Source organism: Hyla sarda, chromosome 3 (assembly GCF_029499605.1).
Source record: "Hyla sarda isolate aHylSar1 chromosome 3, aHylSar1.hap1, whole genome shotgun sequence".
Taxonomy (NCBI): domain Eukaryota; kingdom Metazoa; phylum Chordata; class Amphibia; order Anura; family Hylidae; genus Hyla; species Hyla sarda.
Genome location: NC_079191.1, coordinates 20,402,459 through 20,422,203, shown reverse-complemented (window position 1 = coordinate 20,422,203; position 19,745 = coordinate 20,402,459). Strand labels below are relative to the sequence as shown.

Here is a 19,745-nt window from a genome sequence, read left to right as displayed (position 1 = left end):
AAGCTGGAGATGCCGGGGATTGAACCCGGGGCCTCATACATGCAAAGCATGCGCTCTACCACTGAGCTACACCCCCTTGCGCTTCTTTAGAACTTTGAATTTTGGGCAATCGCAGAATCGGGATTTCCCATGTAAGCAATGTAGAGCTTTTGTGTCCATACCCATAAGACATCATAATTATACTGTTTTCTGATGACCATGGCTGTGCAAGTCCACAATGTTTCTAAAATGCAGCAAAAACACCCTCACTCATGATTGGAATATACGTACTCCTTCCTCCCATTTGGTAGAAGTTTATTTTTTAAGCATTTCTGCAAGGTATACTTGTATCCTTTGGCTTGTTTCTTTTAAAGGTGTCTTTTCCTACTTTCAAAACTCAAATTTTTCTAAAACGCAGCAAACTTACCCTCAGTCATGACTGAAATATACATTCTCCTTTCTCCCATTCGTGAACTGGTATATTTTTTAAGTATTTCTACTACGTATACCTGTATCCTTTTGTTTGTTTCTTTTAAAGGTGTCTTTTTCTGCTTCAAAGGTTGGAGATGCCGGGGATTGAACCTGGGGCCTCATACGCATGCGCTATACCACTGAGCTACACCCCCATGATACAGTGCTTTGTCAGCTTTGATTGTATGCCGCAAGACACAATTGACTAAACCAGCTAACAAAACATCAGTTTCCAAGCACCTTGTGCAAGTTCATCTATAAATATCTCTTACAAAAGTTGGAGATGCCGGGGATTGAACCCGTGGCCTCATACATGCGAAGCATGCGCTCTACCACTGAGCTACACCCCCATGATACAATGCTTTGTCAGCTTCGATTGTATGCCACAAGACACAATTGACTAAACCAGCTAACAAAACATCAGTTTCCAAGCACCTTGTGCAAGTTCATCTATAAATATCTCTCACAAGGGCTGGAGATGCCGGGGATTGAACCCGGGGCCTCATACATGCAAAGCATGCGCTCTACCACTGAGCTACACCCCCTTGCGCTTCTTTAGAACCTTGAATTTTGGGCAATCGCAGAATCGGGATTTCCCATGTAAGCAATGTAGAGCTTTTGTGTCCATACCCATAAGACATCATAATTATACTGTTTTCTGATGACCATGGCTGTGCAAGTCCACAATGTTTCTAAAATGCAGCAAAAACACCCTCACTCATGATTGGAATATACGTACTCCTTCCTCCCATTTGCGTAGAAGTTTATTTTTTAAGCATTTCTGCAAGGTATACTTGTATCCTTTGGCTTGTTTCTTTTAAAGGTGTCCTTTCCTGCTTTCAAAACAGAAAGCAGAAGCATGCGCTCTACCACTGAGCTACATCCCCTTCCGTTTCTATAGAACTTGGAATTTTTGGGCAATCGCAGAATTGGGATTTTCCATGTAAGCAAAGTAGAGCTTTTGTGTCCTTACACTTAGGACATCATAATTATACTGTTTTCTGGCGACTAGGGCTCTGCAAGTCCACAATTTTTCTAAAACGCAGCAAAAATACTCTCAGTCATGACTGAAATATACATTCTCCTTTCTCCCATTTGTGAACTGGTATATTTTTTAAGTATTTCTACTACGTATACCTGTATCCTTTTGTTTGTTTCTTTTAAAGGTGTCTTTTTCTGCTTCAAAGGTTGGAGATGACGGGGATTGAACCCGGGGCCTCATACATGCGAAGCATGCGCTCTACCACTGAGCTACACCCCCATGATACAGTGCTTTGTCAGCTTCGATTGTATGCCGCAAGACACAATTGACTAAACCAGCTAACAAAACATCAGTTTCCAAACACCTTGTGCAAGTTCATCTATAAATATCTCTCACAAAAGCTGGAGATGCCGGGGATTGAACCCAGGGCCTCATACATGCAAAGCATGCGCTCTACCACTGAGCTACACCCCCTTGCGCTTCTTTAGAACTTTGAATTTTGGGCAATCGCAGAATCGGGATTTCCCATGTAAGCAATGTAGAGCTTTTGTGTCCATACCCATAAGACATCATAATTATACTGTTTTCTGATGACCATGGCTGTGCAAGTCCACAATGTTTCTAAAATGCAGCAAAAACACCCTCACTCATGATTGGAATATACGTACTCCTTCCTCCCATTTGGTAGAAGTTTATTTTTTAAGCATTTCTGCAAGGTATACTTGTATCCTTTGGCTTGTTTCTTTTAAAGGTGTCTTTTCCTGCTTTAAAAACTCAAATTTTTCTAAAACGCAGCAAAATTACCCTCAGTCATGACTGAAATATACATTCTCCTTTCTCCCATTCGTGAACTGGTATATTTTTTAAGTATTTCTACTACGTATACCTGTATCCTTTTGTTTGTTTCTTTTAAAGGTGTCTTTTTCTGCTTCAAAAGTTGGAGATGACGGGGATTGAACCCGGGGCCTCATACATGCGAAGCATGCGCTCTACCACTGAGCTACACCCCCATGATACAGTGCTTTGTCAGCTTCGATTGTATGCCGCAAGACACAATTGACTAAACCAGCTAACAAAACATCAGTTTCCAAACACCTTGTGCAAGTTCATCTATAAATATCTCTCACAAAAGCTGGAGATGCCGGGGATTGAACCCGGGGCCTCATACATGCAAAGCATGCGCTCTACCACTGAGCTACACCCCCTTGCGCTTCTTTAGAACTTTGAATTTTGGGCAATCGCAGAATCGGGATTTCCCATGTAAGCAATGTAGAGCTTTTGTGTCCATACCCATAAGACATCATAATTATACTGTTTTCTGATGACCATGGCTGTGCAAGTCCACAATGTTTCTAAAATGCAGCAAAAACACCCTCACTCATGATTGGAATATACGTACTCCTTCCTCCCATTTGCGTAGAAGTTTATTTTTTAAGCATTTCTGCAAGGTATACTTGTATCCTTTGGCTTGTTTCTTTTAAAGGTGTCTTTTCCTGCTTTAAAAACTCAAATTTTTCTAAAACGCAGCAAAATTACCCTCAGTCATGACTGAAATATACATTCTCCTTTCTCCCATTCGTGAACTGGTATATTTTTTAAGTATTTCTACTACGTATACCTGTATCCTTTTGTTTGTTTCTTTTAAAGGTGTCTTTTTCTGCTTCAAAGGTTGGAGATGCCGGGGATTGAACCTGGGGCCTCATACGCATGCGCTCTACCACTGAGCTACACCCCCATGATACAGTGCTTTGTCAGCTTTGATTGTATGCCGCAAGACACAATTGACTAAACCAGCTAACAAAACATCAGTTTCCAAGCACCTTGTGCAAGTTCATCTATAAATATCTCTTACAAAAGTTGGAGATGCCGGGGATTGAACCCGGGGCCTCATACATGCGAAGCATGCGCTCTACCACTGAGCTACACCCCCATGATACAATGCTTTGTCAGCTTCGATTGTATGCCACAAGACACAATTGACTAAACCAGCTAACAAAACATCAGTTTCCAAGCACCTTGTGCAAGTTCATCTATACATATCTCTCACAAAGGCTGGAGATGCCGGGGATTGAACCCGGGGCCTCATACATGCAAAGCATGCGCTCTACCACTGAGCTACACCCCCTTGCGCTTCTTTAGAACCTTGAATTTTGGGCAATCGCAGAATCGGGATTTCCCATGTAAGCAATGTAGAGCTTTTGTGTCCATACCCATAAGACATCATAATTATACTGTTTTCTGATGACCATGGCTGTGCAAGTCCACAATGTTTCTAAAATGCAGCAAAAACACCCTCACTCATGATTGGAATATACGTACTCCTTCCTCCCATTTGCGTAGAAGTTTATTTTTTAAGCATTTCTGCAAGGTATACTTGTATCCTTTGGCTTGTTTCTTTTAAAGGTGTCTTTTCCTGCTTTCAAAACAGAAAGCAGAAGCATGCGCTCTACCACTGAGCTACATCCCCTTCCGTTTCTATAGAACTTGGAATTTTTGGGCAATCGCAGAATTGGGATTTTCCATGTAAGCAAAGTAGAGCTTTTGTGTCCTTACACTTAGGACATCATAATTATACTGTTTTCTGGCGACTAGGGCTCTGCAAGTCCACAATTTTTCTAAAACGCAGCAAAAATACTCTCAGTCATGACTGAAATATACATTCTCCTTTCTCCCATTTGTGAACTGGTATATTTTTTAAGTATTTCTACTACGTATACCTGTATCCTTTTGTTTGTTTCTTTTAAAGGTGTCTTTTTCTGCTTCAAAAGTTGGAGATGACGGGGATTGAACCCGGGGCCTCATACATGCGAAGCATGCGCTCTACCACTGAGCTACACCCCCATGATACAGTGCTTTGTCAGCTTCGATTGTATGCCGCAAGACACAATTGACTAAACCAGCTAACAAAACATCAGTTTCCAAGCACCTTGTGCAAGTTCATCTATAAATATCTCTCACAAAAGCTGGAGATGCCGGGGATTGAACCCGGGGCCTCATACATGCAAAGCATGCGCTCTACCACTGAGCTACACCCCCTTGCGCTTCTTTAGAACTTTGAATTTTGGGCAATCGCAGAATCGGGATTTCCCATGTAAGCAATGTAGAGCTTTTGTGTCCATACCCATAAGACATCATAATTATACTGTTTTCTGATGACCATGGCTGTGCAAGTCCACAATGTTTCTAAAATGCAGCAAAAACACCCTCACTCATGATTGGAATATACGTACTCCTTCCTCCCATTTGGTAGAAGTTTATTTTTTAAGCATTTCTGCAAGGTATACTTGTATCCTTTGGCTTGTTTCTTTTAAAGGTGTCTTTTCCTGCTTTCAAAACAGAAAGCAGAAGCATGCGCTCTACCACTGAGCTACATCCCCTTCCGTTTCTATAGAACTTGGAATTTTTGGGCAATCGCAGAATTGGGATTTTCCATGTAAGCAAAGTAGAGCTTTTGTGTCCTTACACTTAGGACATCATAATTATACTGTTTTCTGGCGACTAGGGCTCTGCAAGTCCACAATTTTTCTAAAACGCAGCAAAAATACTCTCAGTCATGACTGAAATATACATTCTCCTTTCTCCCATTTGTGAACTGGTATATTTTTTAAGTATTTCTACTACGTATACCTGTATCCTTTTGTTTGTTTCTTTTAAAGGTGTCTTTTTCTGCTTCAAAAGTTGGAGATGACGGGGATTGAACCCGGGGCCTCATACATGCGAAGCATGCGCTCTACCACTGAGCTACACCCCCATGATACAGTGCTTTGTCAGCTTCGATTGTATGCCGCAAGACACAATTGACTAAACCAGCTAACAAAACATCAGTTTCCAAGCACCTTGTGCAAGTTCATCTATAAATATCTCTCACAAAAGCTGGAGATGCCGGGGATTGAACCCGGGGCCTCATACATGCAAAGCATGCGCTCTACCACTGAGCTACACCCCCTTGCGCTTCTTTAGAACTTTGAATTTTGGGCAATCGCAGAATCGGGATTTCCCATGTAAGCAATGTAGAGCTTTTGTGTCCATACCCATAAGACATCATAATTATACTGTTTTCTGATGACCATGGCTGTGCAAGTCCACAATGTTTCTAAAATGCAGCAAAAACACCCTCACTCATGATTGGAATATACGTACTCCTTCCTCCCATTTGGTAGAAGTTTATTTTTTAAGCATTTCTGCAAGGTATACTTGTATCCTTTGGCTTGTTTCTTTTAAAGGTGTCTTTTCCTGCTTTAAAAACTCAAATTTTTCTAAAACGCAGCAAAATTACCCTCAGTCATGACTGAAATATACATTCTCCTTTCTCCCATTTGTGAACTGGTATATTTTTTAAGTATTTCTACTACGTATACCTGTATCCTTTTGTTTGTTTCTTTTAAAGGTGTCTTTTTCTGCTTCAAAGGTTGGAGATGCCGGGGATTGAACCTGGGGCCTCATACGCATGCGCTCTACCACTGAGCTACACCCCCATGATACAGTGCTTTGTCAGCTTTGATTGTATGCCGCAAGACACAATTGACTAAACCAGCTAACAAAACATCAGTTTCCAAGCACCTTGTGCAAGTTCATCTATAAATATCTCTTACAAAAGTTGGAGATACCGGGGATTGAACCCGGGGCCTCATACATGCGAAGCATGCGCTCTACCACTGAGCTACACCCCCATGATACTGTGCTTTGTCAGCTTCGATTGTATGCCGCAAGAGACAATTGACTAAACCAGCTAACAAAACATCAGTTTCCAAGCACCTTGTGCAAGTTCATCTATAAATATCTCTCACAAAAGCTGGAGATGCCGGGGATTGAACCCGGGGCCTCATACATGCAAAGCATGCGCTCTACCACTGAGCTACACCGCCTTGCGCTTCTTTAGAACTTTGAATTTTGGGCAATCGCAGAATCGGGATTTCCCATGTAAGCAATGTAGAGCTTTTGTGTCCATACCCATAAGACATCATAATTATACTGTTTTCTGATGACCATGGCTGTGCAAGTCCACAATGTTTCTAAAATGCAGCAAAAACACCCTCACTCATGATTGGAATATACGTACTCCTTCCTCCCATTTGGTAGAAGTTTATTTTTTAAGCATTTCTGCAAGGTATACTTGTATCCTTTGGCTTGTTTCTTTTAAAGGTGTCTTTTCCTACTTTCAAAACTCAAATTTTTCTAAAACGCAGCAAACTTACCCTCAGTCATGACTGAAATATACATTCTCCTTTCTCCCATTCGTGAACTGGTATATTTTTTAAGTATTTCTACTACGTATACCTGTATCCTTTTGTTTGTTTCTTTTAAAGGTGTCTTTTTCTGCTTCAAAGGTTGGAGATGCTGGGGATTGAACCTGGGGCCTCATACATGTGAAGCATGCGCTCTACCACTGAGCTACACCCCCATGATACAGTGCTTTGTCAGCTTCGATTGTATGCCGCAAGACACAATTGACTAAACCAGCTAACAAAACATCAGTTTCCAAGCACCTTGTGCAAGTTAATCTATAAATATCTCTCACAAAAGCTGGAGATGCCGGGGATTGAACCCGGGGCCTCATACATGCAAAGCATGCGCTCTACCACTGAGCTACACCCCCTTGCGCTTCTTTAGAACTTTGAATTTTGGGCAATCGCAGAATCGGGATTTCCCATGTAACCAATGTAGAGCTTTTGTGTCCATACCCATAAGACATCATAATTATACTGTTTTCTGATGACCATGGCTGTGCAAGTCCACAATGTTTCTAAAATGCAGCAAAAACACCCTCACTCATGATTGGAATATACGTACTCCTTCCTCCCATTTGCGTAGAAGTTTATTTTTTAAGCATTTCTGCAAGGTATACTTGTATCCTTTGGCTTGTTTCTTTTGAAGGTGTCTTTTCCTGCTTTAAAAACTCAAATTTTTCTAAAACGCAGCAAAATTACCCTCAGTCATGACTGAAATATACATTCTCCTTTCTCCCATTCGTGAACTGGTATATTTTTTAAGTATTTCTACTACGTATACCTGTATCCTTTTGTTTGTTTCTTTTAAAGGTGTCTTTTTCTGCTTCAAAGGTTGGAGATGCCGGGGATTGAACCTGGGGCCTCATACGCATGCGCTCTACCACTGAGCTACACCCCCATGATACAGTGCTTTGTCAGCTTTGATTGTATGCCGCAAGACACAATTGACTAAACCAGCTAACAAAACATCAGTTTCCAAGCACCTTGTGCAAGTTCATCTATAAATATCTCTTACAAAAGATGGAGATGCCGGGGATTGAACCCGGGGCCTCATACATGCGAAGCATGCGCTCTACCACTGAGCTACACCCCCATGATACAATGCTTTGTCAGCTTCGATTGTATGCCACAAGACACAATTGACTAAACCAGCTAACAAAACATCAGTTTCCAAGCACCTTGTGCAAGTTCATCTATAAATATCTCTCACAAAGGCTGGAGATGCCGGGGATTGAACCCGGGGCCTCATACATGCAAAGCATGCGCTCTACCACTGAGCTACACCCCCTTGCGCTTCTTTAGAACCTTGAATTTTGGGCAATCGCAGAATCGGGATTTCCCATGTAAGCAATGTAGAGCTTTTGTGTCCATACCCATAAGACATCATAATTATACTGTTTTCTGATGACCATGGCTGTGCAAGTCCACAATGTTTCTAAAATGCAGCAAAAACACCCTCACTCATGATTGGAATATACGTACTCCTTCCTCCCATTTGCGTAGAAGTTTATTTTTTAAGCATTTCTGCAAGGTATACTTGTATCCTTTGGCTTGTTTCTTTTAAAGGTGTCCTTTCCTGCTTTCAAAACAGAAAGCAGAAGCATGCGCTCTACCACTGAGCTACATCCCCTTCCGTTTCTATAGAACTTGGAATTTTTGGGCAATCGCAGAATTGGGATTTTCCATGTAAGCAAAGTAGAGCTTTTGTGTCCTTACACTTAGGACATCATAATTATACTGTTTTCTGGCGACTAGGGCTCTGCAAGTCCACAATTTTTCTAAAACGCAGCAAAAATACTCTCAGTCATGACTGAAATATACATTCTCCTTTCTCCCATTTGTGAACTGGTATATTTTTTAAGTATTTCTACTACGTATACCTGTATCCTTTTGTTTGTTTCTTTTAAAGGTGTCTTTTTCTGCTTCAAAAGTTGGAGATGACGGGGATTGAACCCGGGGCCTCATACATGCGAAGCATGCGCTCTACCACTGAGCTACACCCCCATGATACAGTGCTTTGTCAGCTTCGATTGTATGCCGCAAGACACAATTGACTAAACCAGCTAACAAAACATCAGTTTCCAAGCACCTTGTGCAAGTTCATCTATAAATATCTCTCACAAAAGCTGGAGATGCCGGGGATTGAACCCGGGGCCTCATACATGCAAAGCATGCGCTCTACCACTGAGCTACACCCCCTTGCGCTTCTTTAGAACTTTGAATTTTGGGCAATCGCAGAATCGGGATTTCCCATGTAAGCAATGTAGAGCTTTTGTGTCCATACCCATAAGACATCATAATTATACTGTTTTCTGATGACCATGGCTGTGCAAGTCCACAATGTTTCTAAAATGCAGCAAAAACACCCTCACTCATGATTGGAATATACGTACTCCTTCCTCCCATTTGGTAGAAGTTTATTTTTTAAGCATTTCTGCAAGGTATACTTGTATCCTTTGGCTTGTTTCTTTTAAAGGTGTCTTTTCCTGCTTTAAAAACTCAAATTTTTCTAAAACGCAGCAAAATTACCCTCAGTCATGACTGAAATATACATTCTCCTTTCTCCCATTCGTGAACTGGTATATTTTTTAAGTATTTCTACTACGTATACCTGTATCCTTTTGTTTGTTTCTTTTAAAGGTGTCTTTTTCTGCTTCAAAGGTTGGAGATGCCGGGGATTGAACCTGGGGCCTCATACGCATGCGCTCTACCACTGAGCTACACCCCCATGATACAGTGCTTTGTCAGCTTTGATTGTATGCCGCAAGACACAATTGACTAAACCAGCTAACAAAACATCAGTTTCCAAGCACCTTGTGCAAGTTCATCTATAAATATCTCTTACAAAAGTTGGAGATGCTGGGGATTGAACCCGGGGCCTCATACATGCGAAGCATGCGCTCTACCACTGAGCTACACCCCCATGATACTGTGCTTTGTCAGCTTCGATTGTATGCCGCAAGAGACAATTGACTAAACCAGCTAACAAAACATCAGTTTCCAAGCACCTTGTGCAAGTTCATCTATAAATATCTCTCACAAAAGCTGGAGATGCCGGGGATTGAACCCGGGGCCTCATACATGCAAAGCATGCGCTCTACCACTGAGCTACACCCCCTTGCGCTTCTTTAGAACTTTGAATTTTGGGCAATCGCAGAATCGGGATTTCCCATGTAAGCAATGTAGAGCTTTTGTGTCCATACCCATAAGACATCATAATTATACTGTTTTCTGATGACCATGGCTGTGCAAGTCCACAATGTTTCTAAAATGCAGCAAAAACACCCTCACTCATGATTGGAATATACGTACTCCTTCCTCCCATTTGGTAGAAGTTTATTTTTTAAGCATTTCTGCAAGGTATACTTGTATCCTTTGGCTTGTTTCTTTTAAAGGTGTCTTTTCCTGCTTTCAAAACTCAAATTTTTCTAAAACGCAGCAAACTTACCCTCAGTCATGACTGAAATATACATTCTCCTTTCTCCCATTCGTGAACTGGTATATTTTTTAAGTATTTCTACTACGTATACCTGTATCCTTTTGTTTGTTTCTTTTAAAGGTGTCTTTTTCTGCTTCAAAGGTTGGAGATGCCGGGGATTGAACCTGGGGCCTCATACGCATGCGCTCTACCACTGAGCTACACCCCCATGATACAGTGCTTTGTCAGCTTTGATTGTATGCCGCAAGACACAATTGACTAAACCAGCTAACAAAACATCAGTTTCCAAGCACCTTGTGCAAGTTCATCTATAAATATCTCTTACAAAAGTTGGAGATGCCGGGGATTGAACCCGGGGCCTCATACATGCGAAGCATGCGCTCTACCACTGAGCTACACCCCCATGATACAATGCTTTGTCAGCTTCGATTGTATGCCACAAGACACAATTGACTAAACCAGCTAACAAAACATCAGTTTCCAAGCACCTTGTGCAAGTTCATCTATAAATATCTCTCACAAAGGCTGGAGATGCCGGGGATTGAACCCGGGGCCTCATACATGCAAAGCATGCGCTCTTCCACTGAGCTACACCCCCTTGCGCTTCTTTAGAACCTTGAATTTTGGGCAATCGCAGAATCGGGATTTCCCATGTAAGCAATGTAGAGCTTTTGTGTCCATACCCATAAGACATCATAATTATACTGTTTTCTGATGACCATGGCTGTGCAAGTCCACAATGTTTCTAAAATGCAGCAAAAACACCCTCACTCATGATTGGAATATACGTACTCCTTCCTCCCATTTGCGTAGAAGTTTATTTTTTAAGCATTTCTGCAAGGTATACTTGTATCCTTTGGCTTGTTTCTTTTAAAGGTGTCTTTTCCTGCTTTCAAAACAGAAAGCAGAAGCATGCGCTCTACCACTGAGCTACATCCCCTTCCGTTTCTATAGAACTTGGAATTTTTGGGCAATCGCAGAATTGGGATTTCCCATGTAAGCAAAGTAGAGCTTTTGTGTCCTTACACTTAGGACATCATAATTATACTGTTTTCTGGCGACTAGGGCTCTGCAAGTCCACAATTTTTCTAAAACGCAGCAAAAATACTCTCAGTCATGACTGAAATATACATTCTCCTTTCTCCCATTTGTGAACTGGTATATTTTTTAAGTATTTCTACTACGTATACCTGTATCCTTTTGTTTGTTTCTTTTAAAGGTGTCTTTTTCTGCTTCAAAAGTTGGAGATGACGGGGATTGAACCCGGGGCCTCATACATGCGAAGCATGCGCTCTACCACTGAGCTACACCCCCATGATACAGTGCTTTGTCAGCTTCGATTGTATGCCGCAAGACACAATTGACTAAACCAGCTAACAAAACATCAGTTTCCAAGCACCTTGTGCAAGTTCATCTATAAATATCTCTCACAAAAGCTGGAGATGCCGGGGATTGAACCCGGGGCCTCATACATGCAAAGCATGCGCTCTACCACTGAGCTACACCCCCTTGCGCTTCTTTAGAACTTTGAATTTTGGGCAATCGCAGAATCGGGATTTCCCATGTAAGCAATGTAGAGCTTTTGTGTCCATACCCATAAGACATCATAATTATACTGTTTTCTGATGACCATGGCTGTGCAAGTCCACAATGTTTCTAAAATGCAGCAAAAACACCCTCACTCATGATTGGAATATACGTACTCCTTCCTCCCATTTGGTAGAAGTTTATTTTTTAAGCATTTCTGCAAGGTATACTTGTATCCTTTGGCTTGTTTCTTTTAAAGGTGTCTTTTCCTGCTTTAAAAACTCAAATTTTTCTAAAACGCAGCAAAATTACCCTCAGTCATGACTGAAATATACATTCTCCTTTCTCCCATTCGTGAACTGGTATATTTTTTAAGTATTTCTACTACGTATACCTGTATCCTTTTGTTTGTTTCTTTTAAAGGTGTCTTTTTCTGCTTCAAAGGTTGGAGATGCCGGGGATTGAACCTGGGGCCTCATACGCATGCGCTCTACCACTGAGCTACACCCCCATGATACAGTGCTTTGTCAGCTTTGATTGTATGCCGCAAGACACAATTGACTAAACCAGCTAACAAAACATCAGTTTCCAAGCACCTTGTGCAAGTTCATCTATAAATATCTCTTACAAAAGTTGGAGATGCCGGGGATTGAACCCGGGGCCTCATACATGCGAAGCATGCGCTCTACCACTGAGCTACACCCCCATGATACAATGCTTTGTCAGCTTCGATTGTATGCCACAAGACACAATTGACTAAACCAGCTAACAAAACATCAGTTTCCAAGCACCTTGTGCAAGTTCATCTATACATATCTCTCACAAAGGCTGGAGATGCCGGGGATTGAACCCGGGGCCTCATACATGCAAAGCATGCGCTCTACCACTGAGCTACACCCCCTTGCGCTTCTTTAGAACCTTGAATTTTGGGCAATCGCAGAATCGGGATTTCCCATGTAAGCAATGTAGAGCTTTTGTGTCCATACCCATAAGACATCATAATTATACTGTTTTCTGATGACCATGGCTGTGCAAGTCCACAATGTTTCTAAAATGCAGCAAAAACACCCTCACTCATGATTGGAATATACGTACTCCTTCCTCCCATTTGCGTAGAAGTTTATTTTTTAAGCATTTCTGCAAGGTATACTTGTATCCTTTGGCTTGTTTCTTTTAAAGGTGTCTTTTCCTGCTTTCAAAACAGAAAGCAGAAGCATGCGCTCTACCACTGAGCTACATCCCCTTCCGTTTCTATAGAACTTGGAATTTTTGGGCAATCGCAGAATTGGGATTTTCCATGTAAGCAAAGTAGAGCTTTTGTGTCCTTACACTTAGGACATCATAATTATACTGTTTTCTGGCGACTAGGGCTCTGCAAGTCCACAATTTTTCTAAAACGCAGCAAAAATACTCTCAGTCATGACTGAAATATACATTCTCCTTTCTCCCATTTGTGAACTGGTATATTTTTTAAGTATTTCTACTACGTATACCTGTATCCTTTTGTTTGTTTCTTTTAAAGGTGTCTTTTTCTGCTTCAAAAGTTGGAGATGACGGGGATTGAACCCGGGGCCTCATACATGCGAAGCATGCGCTCTACCACTGAGCTACACCCCCATGATACAGTGCTTTGTCAGCTTCGATTGTATGCCGCAAGACACAATTGACTAAACCTGCTAACAAAACATCAGTTTCCAAGCACCTTGTGCAAGTTCATCTATAAATATCTCTCACAAAAGCTGGAGATGCCGGGGATTGAACCCGGGGCCTCATACATGCAAAGCATGCGCTCTACCACTGAGCTACTCCCCCTTGCGCTTCTTTAGAACTTTGAATTTTGGGCAATCGCAGAATCGGGATTTCCCATGTAAGCAATGTAGAGCTTTTGTGTCCATACCCATAAGACATCATAATTATACTGTTTTCTGATGACCATGGCTGTGCAAGTCCACAATGTTTCTAAAATGCAGCAAAAACACCCTCACTCATGATTGGAATATACGTACTCCTTCCTCCCATTTGGTAGAAGTTTATTTTTTAAGCATTTCTGCAAGGTATACTTGTATCCTTTGGCTTGTTTCTTTTAAAGGTGTCTTTTCCTGCTTTAAAAACTCAAATTTTTCTAAAACGCAGCAAAATTACCCTCAGTCATGACTGAAATATACATTCTCCTTTCTCCCATTCGTGAACTGGTATATTTTTTAAGTATTTCTACTACGTATACCTGTATCCTTTTGTTTGTTTCTTTTAAAGGTGTCTTTTTCTGCTTCAAAGGTTGGAGATGCCGGGGATTGAACCTGGGGCCTCATACGCATGCGCTCTACCACTGAGCTACACCCCCATGATACAGTGCTTTGTCAGCTTTGATTGTATGCCGCAAGACACAATTGACTAAACCAGCTAACAAAACATCAGTTTCCAAGCACCTTGTGCAAGTTCATCTATAAATATCTCTTACAAAAGTTGGAGATGCCGGGGATTGAACCCGGGGCCTCATACATGCGAAGCATGCGCTCTACCACTGAGCTACACCCCCATGATACTGTGCTTTGTCAGCTTCGATTGTATGCCGCAAGAGACAATTGACTAAACCAGCTAACAAAACATCAGTTTCCAAGCACCTTGTGCAAGTTCATCTATAAATATCTCTCACAAAAGCTGGAGATGCCGGGGATTGAACCCGGGGCCTCATACATGCAAAGCATGCGCTCTACCACTGAGCTACACCCCCTTGCGCTTCTTTAGAACTTTGAATTTTGGGCAATCGCAGAATCGGGATTTCCCATGTAAGCAATGTAGAGCTTTTGTGTCCATACCCATAAGACATCATAATTATACTGTTTTCTGATGACCATGGCTGTGCAAGTCCACAATGTTTCTAAAATGCAGCAAAAACACCCTCACTCATGATTGGAATATACGTACTCCTTCCTCCCATTTGGTAGAAGTTTATTTTTTAAGCATTTCTGCAAGGTATACTTGTATCCTTTGGCTTGTTTCTTTTAAAGGTGTCTTTTCCTACTTTCAAAACTCAAATTTTTCTAAAACGCAGCAAACTTACCCTCAGTCATGACTGAAATATACATTCTCCTTTCTCCCATTCGTGAACTGGTATATTTTTTAAGTATTTCTACTACGTATACCTGTATCCTTTTGTTTGTTTCTTTTAAAGGTGTCTTTTTCTGCTTCAAAGGTTGGAGATGCTGGGGATTGAACCTGGGGCCTCATACATGTGAAGCATGCGCTCTACCACTGAGCTACACCCCCATGATACAGTGCTTTGTCAGCTTCGATTGTATGCCGCAAGACACAATTGACTAAACCAGCTAACAAAACATCAGTTTCCAAGCACCTTGTGCAAGTTAATCTATAAATATCTCTCACAAAAGCTGGAGATGCCGGGGATTGAACCCGGGGCCTCATACATGCAAAGCATGCGCTCTACCACTGAGCTACACCCCCTTGCGCTTCTTTAGAACTTTGAATTTTGGGCAATCGCAGAATCGGGATTTCCCATGTAACCAATGTAGAGCTTTTGTGTCCATACCCATAAGACATCATAATTATACTGTTTTCTGATGACCATGGCTGTGCAAGTCCACAATGTTTCTAAAATGCAGCAAAAACACCCTCACTCATGATTGGAATATACGTACTCCTTCCTCCCATTTGCGTAGAAGTTTATTTTTTAAGCATTTCTGCAAGGTATACTTGTATCCTTTGGCTTGTTTCTTTTGAAGGTGTCTTTTCCTGCTTTAAAAACTCAAATTTTTCTAAAACGCAGCAAAATTACCCTCAGTCATGACTGAAATATACATTCTCCTTTCTCCCATTCGTGAACTGGTATATTTTTTAAGTATTTCTAGTACGTATACCTGTATCCTTTTGTTTGTTTCTTTTAAAGGTGTCTTTTTCTGCTTCAAAGGTTGGAGATGCCGGGGATTGAACCTGGGGCCTCATACGCATGCGCTCTACCACTGAGCTACACCCCCATGATACAGTGCTTTGTCAGCTTTGATTGTATGCCGCAAGACACAATTGACTAAACCAGCTAACAAAACATCAGTTTCCAAGCACCTTGTGCAAGTTCATCTATAAATATCTCTTACAAAAGATGGAGATGCCGGGGATTGAACCCGGGGCCTCATACATGCGAAGCATGCGCTCTACCACTGAGCTACACCCCCATGATACAATGCTTTGTCAGCTTCGATTGTATGCCACAAGACACAATTGACTAAACCAGCTAACAAAACATCAGTTTCCAAGCACCTTGTGCAAGTTCATCTATAAATATCTCTCACAAAGGCTGGAGATGCCGGGGATTGAACCCGGGGCCTCATACATGCAAAGCATGCGCTCTACCACTGAGCTACACCCCCTTGCGCTTCTTTAGAACCTTGAATTTTGGGCAATCGCAGAATCGGGATTTCCCATGTAAGCAATGTAGAGCTTTTGTGTCCATACCCATAAGACATCATAATTATACTGTTTTCTGATGACCATGGCTGTGCAAGTCCACAATGTTTCTAAAATGCAGCAAAAACACCCTCACTCATGATTGGAATATACGTACTCCTTCCTCCCATTTGCGTAGAAGTTTATTTTTTAAGCATTTCTGCAAGGTATACTTGTATCCTTTGGCTTGTTTCTTTTAAAGGTGTCTTTTCCTGCTTTCAAAACAGAAAGCAGAAGCATGCGCTCTACCACTGAGCTACATCCCCTTCCGTTTCTATAGAACTTGGAATTTTTGGGCAATCGCAGAATTGGGATTTCCCATGTAAGCAAAGTAGAGCTTTTGTGTCCTTACACTTAGGACATCATAATTATACTGTTTTCTGGCGACTAGGGCTCTGCAAGTCCACAATTTTTCTAAAACGCAGCAAAAATACCCTCAGTCATGACTGAAATATACATTCTCCTTTCTCCCATTTGTGAACTGGTATATTTTATAAGTATTTCTACTACGTATACCTGTATCCTTTTGTTTGTTTCTTTTAAAGGTGTCTTTTTCTGCTTCAAAAGTTGGAGATGCCGGGGATTGAACCCGGGGCCTCATACATGCGAAGCATGCGCTCTACCACTGAGCTACACCCCCATGATACAGTGCTTTGTCAGCTTCGATTGTATGCCGCAAGACACCCCCTTGTGCTTCTTTAGAACCTTGAATTTTGGGCAATCGCAGAATCGGGATTTCCCATGTAAGCAATGTAGAGCTTTTGTGTCCATACCCATAAGACATCATAATTATACTGTTTTCTGATGACCATGGCTGTGCAAGTCCACAATGTTTCTAAAATGCAGCAAAAACACCCTCACTCATGATTGGAATATACGTACTCCTTCCTCCCATTTGCGTAGAAGTTTATTTTTTAAGCATTTCTGCAAGGTGTACTTGTATCCTTTGGCTTGTTTCTTTTAAAGGTGTCTCTTCCTGCTTTCAAAACTCAAATTTTTCTAAAACGCAGCAAACTTACCCTCAGTCATGACTGAAATATACATTCTCCTTTCTCCCATTTGTGAACTGGTATATTTTTTAAGTATTTCTACTACGTATACCTGTATCCTTTTGTTTGTTTCTTTTAAAGGTCTTTTTCTGCTTCAAAGGTTGGAGATGCCGGGGATTGAACCTGGGGCCTCATACGCATGCGCTCTACCACTGAGCTACACCCCCATGATACAGTGCTTTGTCAGCTTTGATTGTATGCCGCAAGAAACAATTGACTAAACCAGCTAACAAAACATCAGTTTCCAAGCACCTTGTGCAAGTTCATCTATAAATATCTCTTACAAAAGTTGGAGATGCCGGGGATTGAACCCGGGGCCTCATACATGCGAAGCATGCGCTCTACCACTGAGCTACACCCCCATGATACTGTGCTTTGTCAGCTTCGATTGCATGCCGCAAGAGACAATTGACTAAACCAGCTAACAAAACACCAGTTTCCAAGCACCTTGTGCAAGTTCATCTATAAATATCTCTCACAAAAGCTGGAGATGCCGGGGATTGAACCCGGGGCCTCATACATGCAAAGCATGCGCTCTACCACTGAGCTACACCCCCTTGCGCTTGTTTAGAACTTTGAATTTTGGGCAATCGCAGAATTGGGATTTCCCATGTAAGCAATGTAGAGCTTTTGTGTCCATACCCATAAGACATCATAATTATACTGTTTTCTGATGACCATGGCTGTGCAAGTCCACAATGTTTCTAAAATGCAGCAAAAACACCCTCACTCATGATTGGAATATACGTACTCCTTCCTCCCATTTGGTAGAAGTTTATTTTTTAAGCATTTCTGCAAGGTATACTTGTATCCTTTGGCTTGTTTCTTTTAAAGGTGTCTTTTCCTGCTTTAAAAACTCAAATTTTTCTAAAACGCAGCAAAATTACCCTCAGTCATGACTGAAATATACATTCTCCTTTCTCCCATTCGTGAACTGGTATATTTTTTAAGTATTTCTACTACGTATACCTGTATCCTTTTGTTTGTTTCTTTCAAAGGTGTCTTTTTCTGCTTCAAAGGTTGGAGATGCTGGGGATTGAACCTGGGGCCTCATACATGTGAAGCATGCGCTCTACCACTGAGCTACACCCCCATGATACAGTGCTTTGTCAGCTTCGATTGTATGCCGCAAGACACAATTGACTAAACCAGCTAACAAAACATCAGTTTCCAAGCACCTTGTGCAAGTTCATCTATAAATATCTCTTACAAAAGTTGGAGATGCCGGGGATTGAACCCGGGGCCTCATACATGCAAAGCATGCGCTCTACCACTGAGCTACACCCCCTTGCGCTTCTTTAGAACTTTGAATTTTGGGCAATCGCAGAATCGGGATTTCCCATGTAAGCAATGTAGAGCTTTTGTGTCCATACCCATAAGACATCATAATTATACTGTTTTCTGATGACCATGGCTGTGCAAGTCCACAATGTTTCTAAAATGCAGCAAAAACACCCTCACTCATGATTGGAATATACGTACTCCTTCCTCCCATTTGGTAGAAGTTTATTTTTTAAGCATTTCTGCAAGGTATACTTGTATCCTTTGGCTTGTTTCTTTTAAAGGTGTCTTTTCCTACTTTCAAAACTCAAATTTTTCTAAAACGCAGCAAACTTACCCTCAGTCATGACTGAAATATACATTCTCCTTTCTCCCATTCGTGAACTGGTATATTTTTTAAGTATTTCTACTACGTATACCTGTATCCTTTTGTTTGTTTCTTTTAAAGGTGTCTTTTTCTGCTTCAAAGGTTGGAGATGCTGGGGATTGAACCTGGGGCCTCATACATGTGAAGCATGCGCTCTACCACTGAGCTACACCCCCATGATACAGTGCTTTGTCAGCTTCGATTGTATGCCGCAAGACACAATTGACTAAACCAGCTAACAAAACATCAGTTTCCAAGCACCTTGTGCAAGTTAATCTATAAATATCTCTCACAAAAGCTGGAGATGCCGGGGATTGAACCCGGGGCCTCATACATGCAAAGCATGCGCTCTACCACTGAGCTACACCCCCTTGCGCTTCTTTAGAACTTTGAATTTTGGGCAATCGCAGAATCGGGATTTCCCATGTAACCAATGTAGAGCTTTTGTGTCCATACCCATAAGACATCATAATTATACTGTTTTCTGATGACCATGGCTGTGCAAGTCCACAATGTTTCTAAAATGCAGCAAAAACACCCTCACTCATGATTGGAATATACGTACTCCTTCCTCCCATTTGCGTAGAAGTTTATTTTTTAAGCATTTCTGCAAGGTATACTTGTATCCTTTGGCTTGTTTCTTTTGAAGGTGTCTTTTCCTGCTTTAAAAACTCAAATTTTTCTAAAACGCAGCAAAATTACCCTCAGTCATGACTGAAATATACATTCTCCTTTCTCCCATTCGTGAACTGGTATATTTTTTAAGTATTTCTAGTACGTATACCTGTATCCTTTTGTTTGTTTCTTTTAAAGGTGTCTTTTACTGCTTCAAAGGTTGGAGATGCCGGGGATTGAACCTGGGGCCTCATACGCATGCGCTTTACCACTGAGCTACACCCCCATGATACAGTGCTTTGTCAGCTTTGATTGTATGCCGCAAGACACAATTGACTAAACCAGCTAA

The 19,745-nt window shown here is 41.5% G+C and overlaps 40 non-coding genes across 40 annotated transcripts; all 40 read right to left on the bottom strand.

Annotated features, from left to right (window-relative positions):
- Positions 1 to 4: 4 nt before the first annotated feature.
- TRNAA-UGC (transfer RNA alanine (anticodon UGC)) lies at positions 5 to 76 on the bottom strand. Its single transcript has one exon. It is a non-coding gene; the product is annotated as a tRNA-Ala (tRNA).
- Positions 77 to 728: 652 nt separating this feature from the next.
- Positions 729 to 800, bottom strand: TRNAA-CGC (transfer RNA alanine (anticodon CGC)). Its single transcript has one exon. It is a non-coding gene; the product is annotated as a tRNA-Ala (tRNA).
- Positions 801 to 923: 123 nt separating this feature from the next.
- Positions 924 to 995, bottom strand: TRNAA-UGC (transfer RNA alanine (anticodon UGC)). Its single transcript has one exon. It is a non-coding gene; the product is annotated as a tRNA-Ala (tRNA).
- Positions 996 to 1,639: 644 nt separating this feature from the next.
- TRNAA-CGC (transfer RNA alanine (anticodon CGC)) lies at positions 1,640 to 1,711 on the bottom strand. Its single transcript has one exon. It is a non-coding gene; the product is annotated as a tRNA-Ala (tRNA).
- Positions 1,712 to 1,834: 123 nt separating this feature from the next.
- On the bottom strand, positions 1,835 to 1,906 carry TRNAA-UGC (transfer RNA alanine (anticodon UGC)). Its single transcript has one exon. It is a non-coding gene; the product is annotated as a tRNA-Ala (tRNA).
- Positions 1,907 to 2,370: 464 nt separating this feature from the next.
- Positions 2,371 to 2,442, bottom strand: TRNAA-CGC (transfer RNA alanine (anticodon CGC)). Its single transcript has one exon. It is a non-coding gene; the product is annotated as a tRNA-Ala (tRNA).
- Positions 2,443 to 2,565: 123 nt separating this feature from the next.
- TRNAA-UGC (transfer RNA alanine (anticodon UGC)) lies at positions 2,566 to 2,637 on the bottom strand. Its single transcript has one exon. It is a non-coding gene; the product is annotated as a tRNA-Ala (tRNA).
- A 653-nt stretch (positions 2,638 to 3,290) lies between these two features.
- On the bottom strand, positions 3,291 to 3,362 carry TRNAA-CGC (transfer RNA alanine (anticodon CGC)). Its single transcript has one exon. It is a non-coding gene; the product is annotated as a tRNA-Ala (tRNA).
- A 123-nt stretch (positions 3,363 to 3,485) lies between these two features.
- On the bottom strand, positions 3,486 to 3,557 carry TRNAA-UGC (transfer RNA alanine (anticodon UGC)). Its single transcript has one exon. It is a non-coding gene; the product is annotated as a tRNA-Ala (tRNA).
- Positions 3,558 to 4,201: 644 nt separating this feature from the next.
- TRNAA-CGC (transfer RNA alanine (anticodon CGC)) lies at positions 4,202 to 4,273 on the bottom strand. The gene has a single exon. It is a non-coding gene; the product is annotated as a tRNA-Ala (tRNA).
- A 123-nt stretch (positions 4,274 to 4,396) lies between these two features.
- TRNAA-UGC (transfer RNA alanine (anticodon UGC)) lies at positions 4,397 to 4,468 on the bottom strand. Its single transcript has one exon. It is a non-coding gene; the product is annotated as a tRNA-Ala (tRNA).
- Positions 4,469 to 5,111: 643 nt separating this feature from the next.
- TRNAA-CGC (transfer RNA alanine (anticodon CGC)) lies at positions 5,112 to 5,183 on the bottom strand. Its single transcript has one exon. It is a non-coding gene; the product is annotated as a tRNA-Ala (tRNA).
- A 123-nt stretch (positions 5,184 to 5,306) lies between these two features.
- Positions 5,307 to 5,378, bottom strand: TRNAA-UGC (transfer RNA alanine (anticodon UGC)). Its single transcript has one exon. It is a non-coding gene; the product is annotated as a tRNA-Ala (tRNA).
- Positions 5,379 to 6,030: 652 nt separating this feature from the next.
- TRNAA-CGC (transfer RNA alanine (anticodon CGC)) lies at positions 6,031 to 6,102 on the bottom strand. Its single transcript has one exon. It is a non-coding gene; the product is annotated as a tRNA-Ala (tRNA).
- Positions 6,103 to 6,225: 123 nt separating this feature from the next.
- TRNAA-UGC (transfer RNA alanine (anticodon UGC)) lies at positions 6,226 to 6,297 on the bottom strand. Its single transcript has one exon. It is a non-coding gene; the product is annotated as a tRNA-Ala (tRNA).
- A 659-nt stretch (positions 6,298 to 6,956) lies between these two features.
- On the bottom strand, positions 6,957 to 7,028 carry TRNAA-UGC (transfer RNA alanine (anticodon UGC)). The gene has a single exon. It is a non-coding gene; the product is annotated as a tRNA-Ala (tRNA).
- Positions 7,029 to 7,681: 653 nt separating this feature from the next.
- Positions 7,682 to 7,753, bottom strand: TRNAA-CGC (transfer RNA alanine (anticodon CGC)). Its single transcript has one exon. It is a non-coding gene; the product is annotated as a tRNA-Ala (tRNA).
- A 123-nt stretch (positions 7,754 to 7,876) lies between these two features.
- On the bottom strand, positions 7,877 to 7,948 carry TRNAA-UGC (transfer RNA alanine (anticodon UGC)). Its single transcript has one exon. It is a non-coding gene; the product is annotated as a tRNA-Ala (tRNA).
- A 644-nt stretch (positions 7,949 to 8,592) lies between these two features.
- On the bottom strand, positions 8,593 to 8,664 carry TRNAA-CGC (transfer RNA alanine (anticodon CGC)). Its single transcript has one exon. It is a non-coding gene; the product is annotated as a tRNA-Ala (tRNA).
- Positions 8,665 to 8,787: 123 nt separating this feature from the next.
- On the bottom strand, positions 8,788 to 8,859 carry TRNAA-UGC (transfer RNA alanine (anticodon UGC)). Its single transcript has one exon. It is a non-coding gene; the product is annotated as a tRNA-Ala (tRNA).
- Positions 8,860 to 9,511: 652 nt separating this feature from the next.
- Positions 9,512 to 9,583, bottom strand: TRNAA-CGC (transfer RNA alanine (anticodon CGC)). Its single transcript has one exon. It is a non-coding gene; the product is annotated as a tRNA-Ala (tRNA).
- A 123-nt stretch (positions 9,584 to 9,706) lies between these two features.
- Positions 9,707 to 9,778, bottom strand: TRNAA-UGC (transfer RNA alanine (anticodon UGC)). The gene has a single exon. It is a non-coding gene; the product is annotated as a tRNA-Ala (tRNA).
- Positions 9,779 to 10,430: 652 nt separating this feature from the next.
- TRNAA-CGC (transfer RNA alanine (anticodon CGC)) lies at positions 10,431 to 10,502 on the bottom strand. Its single transcript has one exon. It is a non-coding gene; the product is annotated as a tRNA-Ala (tRNA).
- A 123-nt stretch (positions 10,503 to 10,625) lies between these two features.
- TRNAA-UGC (transfer RNA alanine (anticodon UGC)) lies at positions 10,626 to 10,697 on the bottom strand. The gene has a single exon. It is a non-coding gene; the product is annotated as a tRNA-Ala (tRNA).
- A 644-nt stretch (positions 10,698 to 11,341) lies between these two features.
- On the bottom strand, positions 11,342 to 11,413 carry TRNAA-CGC (transfer RNA alanine (anticodon CGC)). The gene has a single exon. It is a non-coding gene; the product is annotated as a tRNA-Ala (tRNA).
- Positions 11,414 to 11,536: 123 nt separating this feature from the next.
- Positions 11,537 to 11,608, bottom strand: TRNAA-UGC (transfer RNA alanine (anticodon UGC)). The gene has a single exon. It is a non-coding gene; the product is annotated as a tRNA-Ala (tRNA).
- A 652-nt stretch (positions 11,609 to 12,260) lies between these two features.
- Positions 12,261 to 12,332, bottom strand: TRNAA-CGC (transfer RNA alanine (anticodon CGC)). Its single transcript has one exon. It is a non-coding gene; the product is annotated as a tRNA-Ala (tRNA).
- Positions 12,333 to 12,455: 123 nt separating this feature from the next.
- On the bottom strand, positions 12,456 to 12,527 carry TRNAA-UGC (transfer RNA alanine (anticodon UGC)). Its single transcript has one exon. It is a non-coding gene; the product is annotated as a tRNA-Ala (tRNA).
- A 644-nt stretch (positions 12,528 to 13,171) lies between these two features.
- On the bottom strand, positions 13,172 to 13,243 carry TRNAA-CGC (transfer RNA alanine (anticodon CGC)). Its single transcript has one exon. It is a non-coding gene; the product is annotated as a tRNA-Ala (tRNA).
- A 123-nt stretch (positions 13,244 to 13,366) lies between these two features.
- Positions 13,367 to 13,438, bottom strand: TRNAA-UGC (transfer RNA alanine (anticodon UGC)). The gene has a single exon. It is a non-coding gene; the product is annotated as a tRNA-Ala (tRNA).
- A 652-nt stretch (positions 13,439 to 14,090) lies between these two features.
- TRNAA-CGC (transfer RNA alanine (anticodon CGC)) lies at positions 14,091 to 14,162 on the bottom strand. The gene has a single exon. It is a non-coding gene; the product is annotated as a tRNA-Ala (tRNA).
- A 123-nt stretch (positions 14,163 to 14,285) lies between these two features.
- On the bottom strand, positions 14,286 to 14,357 carry TRNAA-UGC (transfer RNA alanine (anticodon UGC)). The gene has a single exon. It is a non-coding gene; the product is annotated as a tRNA-Ala (tRNA).
- A 659-nt stretch (positions 14,358 to 15,016) lies between these two features.
- On the bottom strand, positions 15,017 to 15,088 carry TRNAA-UGC (transfer RNA alanine (anticodon UGC)). The gene has a single exon. It is a non-coding gene; the product is annotated as a tRNA-Ala (tRNA).
- Positions 15,089 to 15,741: 653 nt separating this feature from the next.
- Positions 15,742 to 15,813, bottom strand: TRNAA-CGC (transfer RNA alanine (anticodon CGC)). Its single transcript has one exon. It is a non-coding gene; the product is annotated as a tRNA-Ala (tRNA).
- A 123-nt stretch (positions 15,814 to 15,936) lies between these two features.
- On the bottom strand, positions 15,937 to 16,008 carry TRNAA-UGC (transfer RNA alanine (anticodon UGC)). Its single transcript has one exon. It is a non-coding gene; the product is annotated as a tRNA-Ala (tRNA).
- Positions 16,009 to 16,652: 644 nt separating this feature from the next.
- Positions 16,653 to 16,724, bottom strand: TRNAA-CGC (transfer RNA alanine (anticodon CGC)). The gene has a single exon. It is a non-coding gene; the product is annotated as a tRNA-Ala (tRNA).
- Positions 16,725 to 17,423: 699 nt separating this feature from the next.
- TRNAA-CGC (transfer RNA alanine (anticodon CGC)) lies at positions 17,424 to 17,495 on the bottom strand. Its single transcript has one exon. It is a non-coding gene; the product is annotated as a tRNA-Ala (tRNA).
- A 123-nt stretch (positions 17,496 to 17,618) lies between these two features.
- Positions 17,619 to 17,690, bottom strand: TRNAA-UGC (transfer RNA alanine (anticodon UGC)). The gene has a single exon. It is a non-coding gene; the product is annotated as a tRNA-Ala (tRNA).
- A 659-nt stretch (positions 17,691 to 18,349) lies between these two features.
- TRNAA-UGC (transfer RNA alanine (anticodon UGC)) lies at positions 18,350 to 18,421 on the bottom strand. The gene has a single exon. It is a non-coding gene; the product is annotated as a tRNA-Ala (tRNA).
- A 659-nt stretch (positions 18,422 to 19,080) lies between these two features.
- On the bottom strand, positions 19,081 to 19,152 carry TRNAA-UGC (transfer RNA alanine (anticodon UGC)). The gene has a single exon. It is a non-coding gene; the product is annotated as a tRNA-Ala (tRNA).
- Positions 19,153 to 19,745: the final 593 nt, after the last annotated feature.